The 13,430-nt window shown below is 34.3% G+C and overlaps 1 pseudogene; it reads left to right on the top strand.

The window, feature by feature from the left end:
* The first annotated feature begins 6,503 nt into the window (after positions 1-6,503).
* Positions 6,504-6,603, top strand: LOC138806683 (U6 spliceosomal RNA; annotated as a pseudogene).
* Positions 6,604-13,430: the final 6,827 nt, after the last annotated feature.

The following is a 13,430-nucleotide window of genomic DNA, read 5'->3' as shown; positions in this document are numbered from 1 at the left end:
TTAATCTGTCCTCATTTAAAGATTTAAAAAGGGTATATAAAATAGCCCAAATGGACCAAAATCTAAGAGGAATCTTTTCCCCTTCTCGAACAGCTCTTTCTACGTTATTCTTTACTCATTTCCAATTATCAACATCTAATGTTCCTTCATCGGGGAACCAAGGATTCCATTCCCTAACTACATTAATACACATTTCTATGTCAGAAGAAGAAATATTTAGACCATAAGCAGCAAGTAAATGTTTAAGAATACGTAAGTATGGAGTAGATTTAACTTGTCCCATCACCCTGTAATTAAAAGTACTTACCTGAATATCCATTCCTGAATTCAACAATGAAGGGACCCTGTTTGGGTGCCAGTTGTATCATCTAGTGCCTTGGGGTCCCTGGGTAAGGGTAAAGAAATCACCAGGTCACTGGGGATGCAGAGTGCATACAGCAATTGCCACTGCATGCTATGCTTTATTGTTAGTGGGTATTTAAAGACAAGCAGCATGATCTTTGCCAAGATTTGGTCAGAAGACATTGACACAAAAAATTTCAACAGATACATTTTTACTTGACCTATGAGACAATGCCTTGGTATATTATTATTATTTGGGGGCTCCGGTCCTGGGACCTTAACTCTGGGCCTGGGCGCTGTCCCTCAGCAAGGCTAGAGCTCTACCACTTGAGCGACATCACCACTTCTGGCTTTTTTCTTTTTGCCTATGTGGTGCTGAGGAATCGAACTCAGGGCCTCATGTATGCAAGGCAAGCGCCTTACCAGTGAGCCAACTTCCCAGCCCTGTCTTCGTATATTATTATCTAAACGATTTAGAGCAAGCTCAAACTACTTTTCCAATCTCAGGAAAATGCTTGACCAGCTGTTCAACTATGCTTAAGCAAGGAGAAGAGCTACTTCCTCAGCTCCCAGGAGTCTGTGACATGTGTTTTGAAATAGGGAGAGAGAACGTTTTCCCTCTTTTGCCCGGCATACCAAGAGCTTTCCTAATACTCAAACACAGTCCTCATATAATCCTGAGGCTGGAGCCTGCATCATTCTGCCCTTTCAACATAGACCCTGAGTCTTCACAGGCTTTGAACTGTAATCTTAAAATCTTAGCATCCTGATTACCTATGATAGTTAAAAAGTATAAATATAAATAATATTTCCAAGAATAACAGTGGAGGAAAAATGATGCAACACTGTTTATAGTGCTGTTCTTTCCAGAACTCGGAGGGCATCACATTAGCAGAGGTGCAGTGTATTTTCACAATGGAGATAAGCTATTCTTGATGTGAATTAAGGGAATTTTGAGTTGCACCCTACAAGTTGGAAATGGTGGGCTAGGATGACTTTATGGCATAAATCTTGTGATTGATGGTCATGAAATAATAGCTTAATCTGACAAACAACTGCTTACTCTTGAAGAATTAATTATAACATGCTTCATAGTTTTATCCTATATCAAAATGTGGCTTTTTCTGTTCACTTCTCAGTCCTTAATACCCCATTGGAAAATGCATCTATTGTAGAATTATATAACATATAAACAGGTATATTTTGAATCTCTCAGGTATGGAATGTTCAGAATTTGAAAATGAGTAGTTATTAGTCATAGGAATTTAGAAGAACACATACATTCTGTCCTCTTAACAACTTATTTACTTTTAAAAGTTATGGGTTTTCATAGAATTAATCTGTTTTCTGTTTTTGTATAAGAAAGTACTAAATTTATTCTATTTTCAAAATATTGGCAAGTATATTGTGAAAAAATTGTCTAGTTGGATATCATTAATGTTGATGACCTTCTGATAAAGAAGAGGTAATTAATTCAAATTAGATGCCAAATAATACTGATTTTTAAAAAGTACTACATAACGAATAATATTTACTATACCAAAACAGTTTAATTTTATTTCATCAGCTTATTTTTTAAATTTAATTTTAATGTGAAAGTGATGTACACTGGGGTTACAGCCATTGTAAGGTACTGAATACATAACTTTTTAAACTTGTTATCCCCTCTCTCATTTTTCTCACAGTTTTTCCTTCACCCCAATACCCCTCAGACGTTGTAATGTACATTTCCAACTTATTGTCTTGTGAGAATTCCTATTGCATTGGTTTGCTCTTTGTCCTTTGCCTCACCATTTTTTTGTTCCTGTTCCCTTCCCTAATTAAGGTAAATGTATACAAAATACACAGGGTACCAAAATCAAACACAGCAGGGGATAAACCATAGGGGAAAATCTCAAAGAAAATAGAAATCACATAGTACATCAAAAACAACAACCGCAAATAAATATTTCTCTTTCCATACCTTGGAGTACATTTTGCTCAGAATCAGCTTATATGGTCATAGATACGCATAACAAAGGCACTGGAAAATAGTAGTTTCATGGATACTATATCATGAAAACAACATGTTAACTCATTTTGATGGTAAAGGCGGGATTATGATTGGTGAATTCACGATTCTGATAAAGGAATTTCAAAAGAGCTTTAAAATTTATGACAGGTAAATTTTAATTGTTCAAACTTTTTAACAACTTAACCTATTAAGAAAATTTAAAATTGTCTGGGAAAATAGGCTTTCATGCAAAGAAATCCGTGGAGACTTAGCTGAGAGTGAGCAATGTGGATGAATATGGCTCATTTTCACAGTAAACAAACAAGCCTCACAAACCTTGCTGTAAATCCTGTAGGTTCCCTTTAGAATTGTCCTTACCCAGGAAATATACTCTCACTGTGTGAAACAAGGTTGCAATGGAATTTAAATTCAAAGTTCTTTTGAAAAAAGACATCAAAATTTGTGAATTGACACTTAATTACCAAACAGTAATTCTCTGAAAAAGAAGAGAAGGTGTAATTCAAAATCACTTGACTTTATTTAAATTATGAGAAAAGAGTAGTGAAGAAAGATAAGAAAAACCATAGAGGACTGTTTGGTCTCCAGTGGTGTAATGGTTTCTTGACCTTGTTTCTTCCATTCTATCTTCATAAGCTATAAAGTGTAGCTCAGGACTGGAGTAACCAGTTCAGACAAAGAATACTCAAAGAATGGGGGCTGGGAAAGTGTCTCAGTGGTAGAGCCCTTGCTTTGCATGCCTGAGGCCCTGGGTTCGATTCCTCAGCATCACATAAGCAAAAAGAAAAAAGCCGGAAGTGGAGCTGTGGCTCAAGTGGTAGAGCGCTAGCCTTGAGCTGAAGAGCTGAGGGACAGCGCCCAGGCAGAGAGTTCAGGCCCCAGGACCGGCCCGCCCCCCCCCCCAAAAAAAAAGAATACTCACAGAAGAAAATATTTGCAGTAGATGTAGGTGATTTATAACCTTTGACAATCTATTTAAATCTGTTCAAAATTCTCCCCTACCCCAAACTGCCCTCTTTGAACAGTTTGTTTGCTTTTCCCATGACTGCCCTTCATTAACTGCTTAAAATTTTGTGAGCTCATAAACATACTCTCTAGGGATTGCTGTTTGGTTGTCATTTTTGTGTGTTTTTGTTTGTAGTTGTGTTTTTAACTGAATTTCAAAAGGTTGTGCAATTGTGTTACAATTAAATATGTCCACCTAATTGTCCAATGCTCCTGGATCAGAGTCACTGCTTCTATCATTCTCAACCAAGCCTTTCTCCAAGATTTATTTCAGATTTAGGACTTCCTTTATTACATGTGTACATTGAGTATTCTGGCTGTACTTGCCCCTTGTTCCATTTTTCATTCATTTTATGTCTTTACTATTATTCCTTTCTGGTTTAAACTTCCTGATAGTCATTCTGTTAAACTGTCTGTTAATACTTTGAAAGGTTTATATACATTCCATGGAGTTTCAATCCCACATACACTTGAAATAATGTCAGCTTTTATTTCCATAATTCATTCATCTGCAATAACAATTTGCAAGACTGGAGATGTGAAGCACCTAGACATGATTTTATTCTCATCTTTTTGGAAGATTAATCTTTAGTCAACAAGAAAGTTTAAAAATCACTTAGAATTTATAGCTAACTACCAGTTTTTATAAATGGCTTTGTACAATGGTGTGTGATTATTTTATTTTACATGGGATGATATTTTCTACTACCTATAAGTTTTGGAAAAGGAAGAAAACTAAAATTTACTACTGTAGAGGAATATGATAGAAATAGAAAACAGATTTTATGTTTGTCACATCTCTGATCAGTACCTATATCCAAGACTTAAAGTCATATTTCTTACTATTTTAGACAGATAGGGAAAATATATGATAAGGCAACACATAATAAGGCAACTATTAGTGACTTTTTAAAATGTACCTTCTAATGTGATGAAATTTACTTTATTAGATAATATTTGGGTTTGAATTATGGGAGGCTGACCTATTCAACACATTTCTGGAAGGCACCTACTGAACAACGCAAATGGTGGGAGATACTATTTCTACACTTTAATGAATGATTGAACTTATTTGGCATTAGTGCTGGGTAAATTAATCAACTCTATTGTAACTTGATTCCTACACTTGAAAACTTAATGTGACTATCATCTACTTGTCAAGTGTTATTTTGGTGAATATGATTTTTAATAGTTTATTTGAAAAGGAATATACTTTCAAGAGATTAAATGTAAGTTATCATTGGTTTGAGAATGACAACATTTTTAGACTAAAGAACCAAGTTTTACTGAAGTACCAGTGTTTTGAAGTACTAAGGGTCTTCTCAATTAGTGTTTTTCGAAATTATATTTGAACTCTAAATCAAGTTTTCCTAGCCTTGGTAGAACAATTAGGGATTTAACATTCCAGGAATTATTTTTTGGCCTACTTATGCTGGAATGAAATCTTCCATTCATCATTAGGAGAGGGGTATTAAAAATAATCTTGTGACATTTGTGATTTTGTTACTCATATGGGCTGGTCATCTGTAAACTGAAAGTTTGAACTATAGTACTTTCTCTCATATTTTGTGATCTCATCTTTCATTTTAAGTTGCCTTACATTTCACAATTTCTTACTACTAATTCCTTCAAGGAATTGGGGCACTGAACTAGTATAGGAAATGAGAAATTGAGATGGGTCTTCAATTAATTTCTCTTAGCATGTTGCATGGGCCAAGGTGAGAAGTCTTGCCCATGTTATCTGATGATGCAGGTAACTGGGACCTCATATCCTCGGACCAATGGGTACTGCAGAAGAATAATAGCTTTTAGGCATCATATCAGCAAAATTTGGGTATAATAAGAATCCTTCAGAAATATGGAAAAAAAAGCACTTTTGGACTAGCGAGAACACAATAAACACATCAGCAGTGTAAAATATCTTCTAGATTAGAGGAAAACAATACTGTTTTTATTTTCTTTTACTATGTGAATTTAGAAGACCACGAACACATAGAAGGTATCACAAGTTTATACCGAAGTCATTGCATTGATACTTTTTATATTCTAATATATATTCTAAACCAAATTATTTGTGTTCCAATCTATTTATGGGAATAATCTTTAATTTATTTGTCAAATTGTCAATTAATTCTAGTAAGATTCACTGTGTGAAATTTAAATTCGGCATATATAAACATAAAATATATAAGTATATATAATATAAGAAATTGTTATGCATTGTTCCATTGTGGTTAGGGTATCAAAGGCAACTCTGTTTTAAAGTATTATTCCATTATCTCTACCTCAGTTTTTGGTAGAGTTAGACCTAAAACTTTACCATTTGTAAATTTACAGCCTGGAGGCAAGAGGAAACACTTTGATTAAAACATTACCATTTTAAGGCCTAATATCAAAGAGAAACATATGGACTTCTCCAGGAGCTATGGAAATATTTGATGATAGAAAGTCAGTAGTGTAAGTTCCTGCATGGTTGGATGGTAGACATGCCAGGATATTAGGTAAACATGAATATGAAAATTTTATTCACCTTCTTGGCTTTAGCTACTTTTGAAATGATAGTTATAATAAACAATTATATTTTGCTAAAATACCTTCTATTTTGAACAATTAGATCTGAAGTGTTCATCTCTCCATGAACCCTGGTAACTAAGATTAGTTTTGTTCCAGTAAGACAATCTATGCTGTCAGGGTAAGATATTCTGGTTGGTCTGTTCCTACATGGAAGAAGTTAAAGGGTCAGAAAGACATTTGCACCACTGAGACCTCATTTAGGAAATTTTAAGCTGCAGAAGTTTAGAAGTAGCTCTTAAGCAAGGATTACTTTCAATACATTAGCTCCACAAAGCTAACTCAGTTGATAAATAAGTACTTGAAAAGCCATTACCTTTGGACTTATCTATAAAAGCTTCAAAATATTATCAAATTTAAAATGAAAACGACAAAATAGTCATTGACAAAAAATTGCAAATGTGAGCAATCAACCAAACAATATAAGTTTTTTCCACTATACACAGAAATTTAGAGAAATAAGATCAATAGCATTTTTAGTAACAATAAGGGTTCCTTGTTGCAAATAGGCAACCAAGGATATATGCCTGTATAAAGATTGCATCGTTAACTACTTAAATTAAGAGGATACTCCATGCTTCAGCAGCAGGTTTACACAAATTACAACAATACAGAGATTAAGATGGCACTTGCACAAGGATGGTATGAAAATTTGTAAAGTATTACATATTTTTTCATTCTTCAAATGCAAGAAGTGAAAAACAGTTATTAAAAAGTTGATTACAAAAATACAAGTGTAACAAAACCTGTAATTCATAGAATTAAAGGTTAGTTTGACATCAGTGTATTAAATCTTCACCTTCGATAGGCCCTTAGATAGCATAACGTTTACAATACTTGAAATTACATAATATTATCATTTTATCCCAAAGAAATAAAATAATATAAGGACCTAGGAAAAAAGGAATCTTAAACTTTTTCTATATGGAATGTAATCTGAAAGGACACATTTATTAATGAACCTATGTATTATAAAACAATGTAGACTTCAAAGTATTATATCTAGAAGACAATGAAATAGATTAGGGACTTTATACAAACTTAGATACTTTTTTCATACAAGCACCAGGTATATCTTTAATTACTATACTATTCTTTTCAACAGATATGATAAAATTAAAAAAATAACAAACTCTGCAGAAATCATTATAAATGCATACGAACAACTCTTGAATATATTTTGACATCAAAGTCAGGCAATTCACGTGGAAGAATACCATGGAATCCATAAATTTTTAAATTAAGATATTGCTTCTGTTTTGTATTATGAAAATATTTTGTAGGGCCACAGAGGATGGACTGGCACTTTTGAAATTTAAGAAACTTAATCAAACCATTACTATGTAGGAGAACAATTTGTACAGCCTTCCACAACTTCAAAGAGGTAGTGATACATATTTATCCTTTTGGCAATATCAGATGAGGTTTCTTCCAAGTTGTTTTTCAGACCTGGTTTGATATCATGGTTCAACAGAAGGAGATACAACATATCTTTGCTATTTCTATCCCCAGCAACAATATTCAAGGGGGTCAAGAGGCCTTTAGTTTGGGGATTGTTATCTGCATCATGATGAAGTACGAAAGAATCCATTCTGGTATTATTCCACATATACGCACTGTGAAGGGGTGCCAAGCCATTCAGAGTTCTTGCATGAATATCTTCCTTGAGCAACCAACTCATGGACAATGTCTAAATGTCCACTCTAGGCTTCCCGATGAAGAGGGGTATACTTACCTCATTTCTAGTATACGTATGAGTAGTCTTTTTGGAAAGTAGTCTCGGCACTGTAGTAAGTCGATTAATTTCAGCATCCCAAAGAAGAAATTTGCATGGATTCTTCTCCATTATTTTCTTGCAATTGATACCTGCCTCACGTTTTCATCTCGTTTCTTGCCTAACCAGAGACTTTGAGTACCAGTGGGAATGAGGTGTCCATGTATTTCCCCAACAGTTCACGTTGGTTGAAATGGTCAGAAAAATCCGGTGAATTTTCGCCATATGTTTTTTCACCATGATTTATTTTCTCTTTTTCCATTTTTACTATTTTAAATTATTCTAACTGGAGAGTAGTGAATTGATAGAGAGCAGAGGAAAGATTTTCCTCCGTATTCAAATGCATAGACTGAAAATGAGGACCAGTGGTGTCTTCATGTGCAGCTTATTCTAGGAAGGAGAAAATAGGAAACAATGTATTTCTACGTAAATGATTTTGGAAATACCAAGATATAGTGAAAGAGAACTTACTATTCAATATATGAGCTTTAAGAGCTTTCTAATAGATCCATTATTTATTGGTAACCAACATTAGAAAAAATGTATAATGCAGTAGTAAAATAAAAGTCCTTTGTATGACTATCTAAATTCTTGTTTTTTTTCAAAACACTTGTTTTCATCTAAAAAAGTAGGCCTGGGCTGGGAAGGTTCCTCAGTGGTAGAGCGCTTGTCATGTATGCCAGAGGCCCTGGGTTTGATTCCTCAGCACCACATAAGCAAAAAGAAAAAAGCCAGAAGTGGTGCTGTGGCTCAAGTGGTAAAGCGCTAGCCTTGAGCTGAAGAGCTGAGGGACAGCGCCCAGGCCAGAGTTCAGGCCCCAGGGCCGGACCAAAAAAAAAAAAAAAAAAAAGTAGGCCTATCTATTGTCTTCAGGTGAGATTGATGATTGAAGATGCTTAATGAGAAGTCAAAATGTATTAGTAGTCATTTGATATCAATTAAATTTCATTTTTTCTTCTTGGAGAATATAATGATCAAAGCAATAGTTCAGAATGAGCAAGCAATAGTTCAGCATCATGCTTCCAGTGCAAGTGGATCTCCAGTAAGTAATCCTCTCTACCATTTTCCACAAAGTTTTGTCACACATACAATCTGCCTGCCTTCTCTTGCTGCTTTCCTAGCCTGGACCTTTTCTTTCATTGTGCAGGAAAAGTGTGATTCAACTGATTTCAGTCAGATCGGTTCCTAGAATTATAAAGGATTTAGATTCTTTTTTAAAAAAAAAAATTAATTGTGGGGCCTGAACTCTGGGCTTGGGCACCGTCCTTGAGCTCTTCAAATCAAGGCAAGCGCTCTACCACTTGAGCCACCGAACCACTTCTGTGGTTCTGTTTATGTGGTGCTGATTTGGGAAATGGCAGAGTAGAAAGTGAAACGATGCAAACAAAAACATAAAAGCAAAATAAATTAGGATAATTATGGAGCAACCATATTGTCTATGAGACTCAAGAAAGAGAGAGTGGAAGAGAGATACAGATGTGCAATGACCTAGCTAGCCAAAAAATCCATGCTTTTGATTCATTTACAAAGCAAAAATTTTATTTTTTATTTCTTAAAAGAGATGGAAATATAATTTATGTATTTACTTGAAATTAGTAAATACATTTTGAGTAGCCTACATAAAGAGACATAGCTTTGACCAAATTACAAACAAGAATCTTAATCCTTGGGATGGGAAAGTGGCTCAATGGTAGAGTGCTTTTCTTGCCGCTTACTACAGTGCGGAGAATACTTTCCAAAAAGGCCACTCCTATGAATACTATGGATGAGGATGAGTATATCCCTCTTCATCGGGAAGCCTAGAGTGGACACTTAGACATTGTCCATGAGTTGGTAGCTCAAGGCAGATATTCACGCAAGTACTGTGAATGTCTGGAAACTCCTGCACAGTGCTTATATGTGAAAAATATTGCAACAGTACACACACACACACACACACATCATCATCATCAGATTTCTTTTTAAGTATTTGTTGTGTATGGTCTTAAGAAGAAATTTACATTACTAACTTGAATTTCTGACAGAACAATATAATCACTATACATCTTGCTTCTTTACTCTCAATATTAAATTGCTATCTAAGTATGTGCAATAGATAAGTATAGGAAAAAGTAGGAGCCACACTGGTGGCTCATGTCTTTTTTCCTAGCTAATCAGATAGACGAAATCTGATGATTGTGGTTTGAAACCAGAGCAAGAAAAAAAGTCCATTAGATTTAGGTTTGAAAGTAACCAGCAAAAGCTACAAATGGAGCTGTGGTACAAGCAATAAAATGTTAGCCTTGAGAAAACTAAAACAAAAAAATAACAAATTCTGGGACAGAGCTAGGCCCTGAGTTCAAGCTCTAGTATTACTATTCAACTAATGAAGGAATGAATTAGTTAAAGAATTACCTAAAATAAATTAAGTGGTCACATGTGGAGGGGCAGATAAAATGAAACTACCATGGTGACTGGATTATGTATTATTTTGTAATAAGGCAAATTATCATTTGTCCTAATCACTAATATTTTATTTGAACTTTTTTGTACAATAAACCCTGAATTTGGCATGCGTGTTTATGTGTGTGTACATGTGCACACATGTGTGTTTATGTGTGTGTGTGCTTGTGTGTGTGTGTGCTGTTGAAATGTTGCTTGCCAATATGAACAGGGTGAGGCTGAAAAGAACTGTGTTGTAATGTTTCTTTATTTATCAGTTTTCTGTCCTGTCATTTCAGTGGAACCACCCTTCTGTACATTTTATTTGTTAATAACATCATCATAATCAAAGCATTTACAACATAAGTAAGATAAAAGTGATCATTTTCAGTTCTTAATATATGTTAGGTAAAAAGATACACATATAATTATGTAGTAAGTTATTGCTGTAAGATGACTATCAGTACAAAATATGTATTTGACTTCTTAAATTGGTTATGTTTTTAAGAAATATTCATGGAGTGATTTTGACCGACTTGACCAAATAGGTATTACTGTCTGGTTATTTCTGTAAAACTCAAGGTGGATAAACTCTTTCTGGATTTTTGTTGAAAATAACTTTCTTTGTAAGATCGTATCTATTCACACTAAGATAATAAACCCCATATTTTTAAGGTTTGAATATCGCATCATATTGATTGAAAATCAGTACTGTGGCTATGCTTGTTAGATATATATTTTAAAAAATGTGTCTTCTCCCGATTGTGGATGCATTTGAAGTTGTTTTGTATATACAAAGTTTTCTTCATTAATAGTTCTTTTGTGGGAGTAACGATCACAACTTTAACAAATAAGGCTTTTTGAATATCTTTTCCAATATAAATAACATTCCAGAGTGAGTCTTGCAATTTCTGAAAACCATTTAAATATTTTAGTAATATTTTACTTCATTGACTATACAGCTAAAGACATTTCTGAAATAAATATTTTTAAGATCTGAAAATGTAAGTGGGTATATAGGCTTTTTTATGGATCATTTTATGAAAAGCCTGTTTTTATGAAACTAAAACAAATAGAATAAAAGAATATAAGTGAATTGGGTAACCTAATTATTAGTATAATTTTGTTTTCTATTAGCACAGTCCTTTGAATGTAGGTGATGCAGTTAAATTATTTTTGTGTCACTGTGCTTAAGTTATTTTTAGAATCTTTGTAGTTATAAGAGTGAATTTGTACTATAAATAAATGTCTTTTAATATGATTAGGATTAATCTTGTGTTTTGTGTTCTACTCCCATGAAATTAAGTTATTTTCAAGTGTTAATAGTTTATAATTGAATCTTCAGTATCATAAGAAATTTTGATGAGCTGGGCACTGGTGGCTCACGCCTGTAATCCTAGCTACTCAGGAGGCTGAGATCTGAGGATCGTAGTTCAAAGCCAGCCCGGGCAGGAGAGACCATGAGACTCCTATCTCCAATAAACCACCAGAAAACCGGAAGTGGCGCTGTAGCTCAAGTGGTAGAGCCCTCATCTTGAGCTGAAGAGCTGAGGGACAGTGCCCAGGCCCAGAGTTCAAGTCCCATGACCGACCAAAAAAAAAAAAAAAAAAAGAAAGAAATTTTGAAATAAATTGGTAGTATTGATGTCTTTATTTGGGGGGAAGGGGTTCAGTAGTGGGGCCTGAACTCTCGGCCCTGTCCCTCAGCTCTTCAGCTCAAGGCTAGCCCTCTTCCACTTGAGCCACAGCGTCACTTCCAGCTTTTTTCTTTATGCTTGTTTGGTGCTAAGGAATCAAACCGAGGGCTTCATGCATCCAAGGCAAGCACTATACCACTAAGCCACCTTCCCAGCCCTTCATGTCTTTTTAAACCAATAGTATTCACAAGTTGAAGAGTCTTTAATTCATACTTAGGTCTTGGTGTCTATGATTTTTTTATCCTCTCATTCCTAACATTAATAATAGGTCAGAGTGCATTTTTGAGTATAGGAAAAGTAGAATATTTATCTGGGGTCAAAGGTGCTTTTTATATCAGTCTTGCTTTAATAGCATTTTAAAGTAGTACCTTTCTCTCAAAATGTTGGGTATAAAAAGCAATGAAAATACTTCGAATGGTAAACAACTTAGTTGAGCTACAATGTGGAAATGATTGGTTCATAAGACCTGCAGTATGTTTCCATCAGGAATTGGGGAGGTCATTCTTTCATTAAGACAGTGTTAAACAGAGATAGTGTCCCCAGGCAGTGCAGTGTTGAGTGAAGGGATAAAATATGATTTCTACTATTTTGAGCTAGAAATCAAGAATATTATACTTGAGCAGTTCCTTTCACCAGGGAGGGTATGCATTGATTATGAACTTTGAGTTTTCATATTACAGTTCCCTATTTTCTAACAAAGATAAAGTGAAATATTGTGAAAGTGAAAACAATAATTCTGGGAAATTTTCCTAGAATTTGTAGAGTAAGTGCTGGTATTTTAGTCATAAAATACAATGAGGTTAATTGATACACTGGGAGATGATCCTCAGGCTAACACTTACCATGTGTGCAATGTTGTACTAGTAATTCCAACTGTGAAGACTTCAGTATCATCATCTGAGAATTAAAAATGTAAGTAGTTCCACTTTATGCAATTATTTTGAGGATTAAATTATATACCATAGGTAAAGTACTTGGAAAAACAATTAATTAGCATTTGGCACATTCTACCTGTTATTTCATCATGTGATGAATTCTAACATTTTTACCATGATTTTATATGTGCAACGTGATATATTGATATTCATTGCATTGATCACCTTCCTGTCACTATGAGGAAAATACCTGCAAAGAAAATTTCTGAGGAGGAAACTATTATATTGACTCATGGTTTAAGAGATAACGGTTTAAGATCAAATATCTCCATTGTTTTTAATCATATTTTTATTATCTTAACTAGGTGTACATGGTTATTTCCATTCAATAAATGAGTTTCTAAAGTATAATGGATGTTTATATAACTTTTCCCTACCCTTCCAAACCTCACCCCACTTTAATTTTTTCTAGTTTCATATTATTTCATTGAAATATAATGTCTTCAATTTACTCTATAACTAGCTTTATTCCTTCCCTTTGACTTCCCCTCACATATTCCAAGTGATAGTTTCCTGGTATTCATTTTGTTAGAATAAAAGTTCAATTTTATAAGAAATTACACCTTTTAAATACTGCTCTGAAAAATGAAAACTTTGGTTAATACTGTTGTTTAACTTGCATAAAATTCTGGCTTCCAAATATGCAACAGAACATGGGTCCTTTGTGTGTCTGG

Source organism: Dipodomys merriami, unplaced genomic scaffold, assembly GCF_024711535.1.
Source record: "Dipodomys merriami isolate MVZ:Mamm:240054 unplaced genomic scaffold, mDipMer1.0.p SCAF_404, whole genome shotgun sequence".
Lineage (NCBI taxonomy): Eukaryota > Metazoa > Chordata > Mammalia > Rodentia > Heteromyidae > Dipodomys > Dipodomys merriami.
This window is presented reverse-complemented; position numbering and strand designations above follow the sequence as displayed.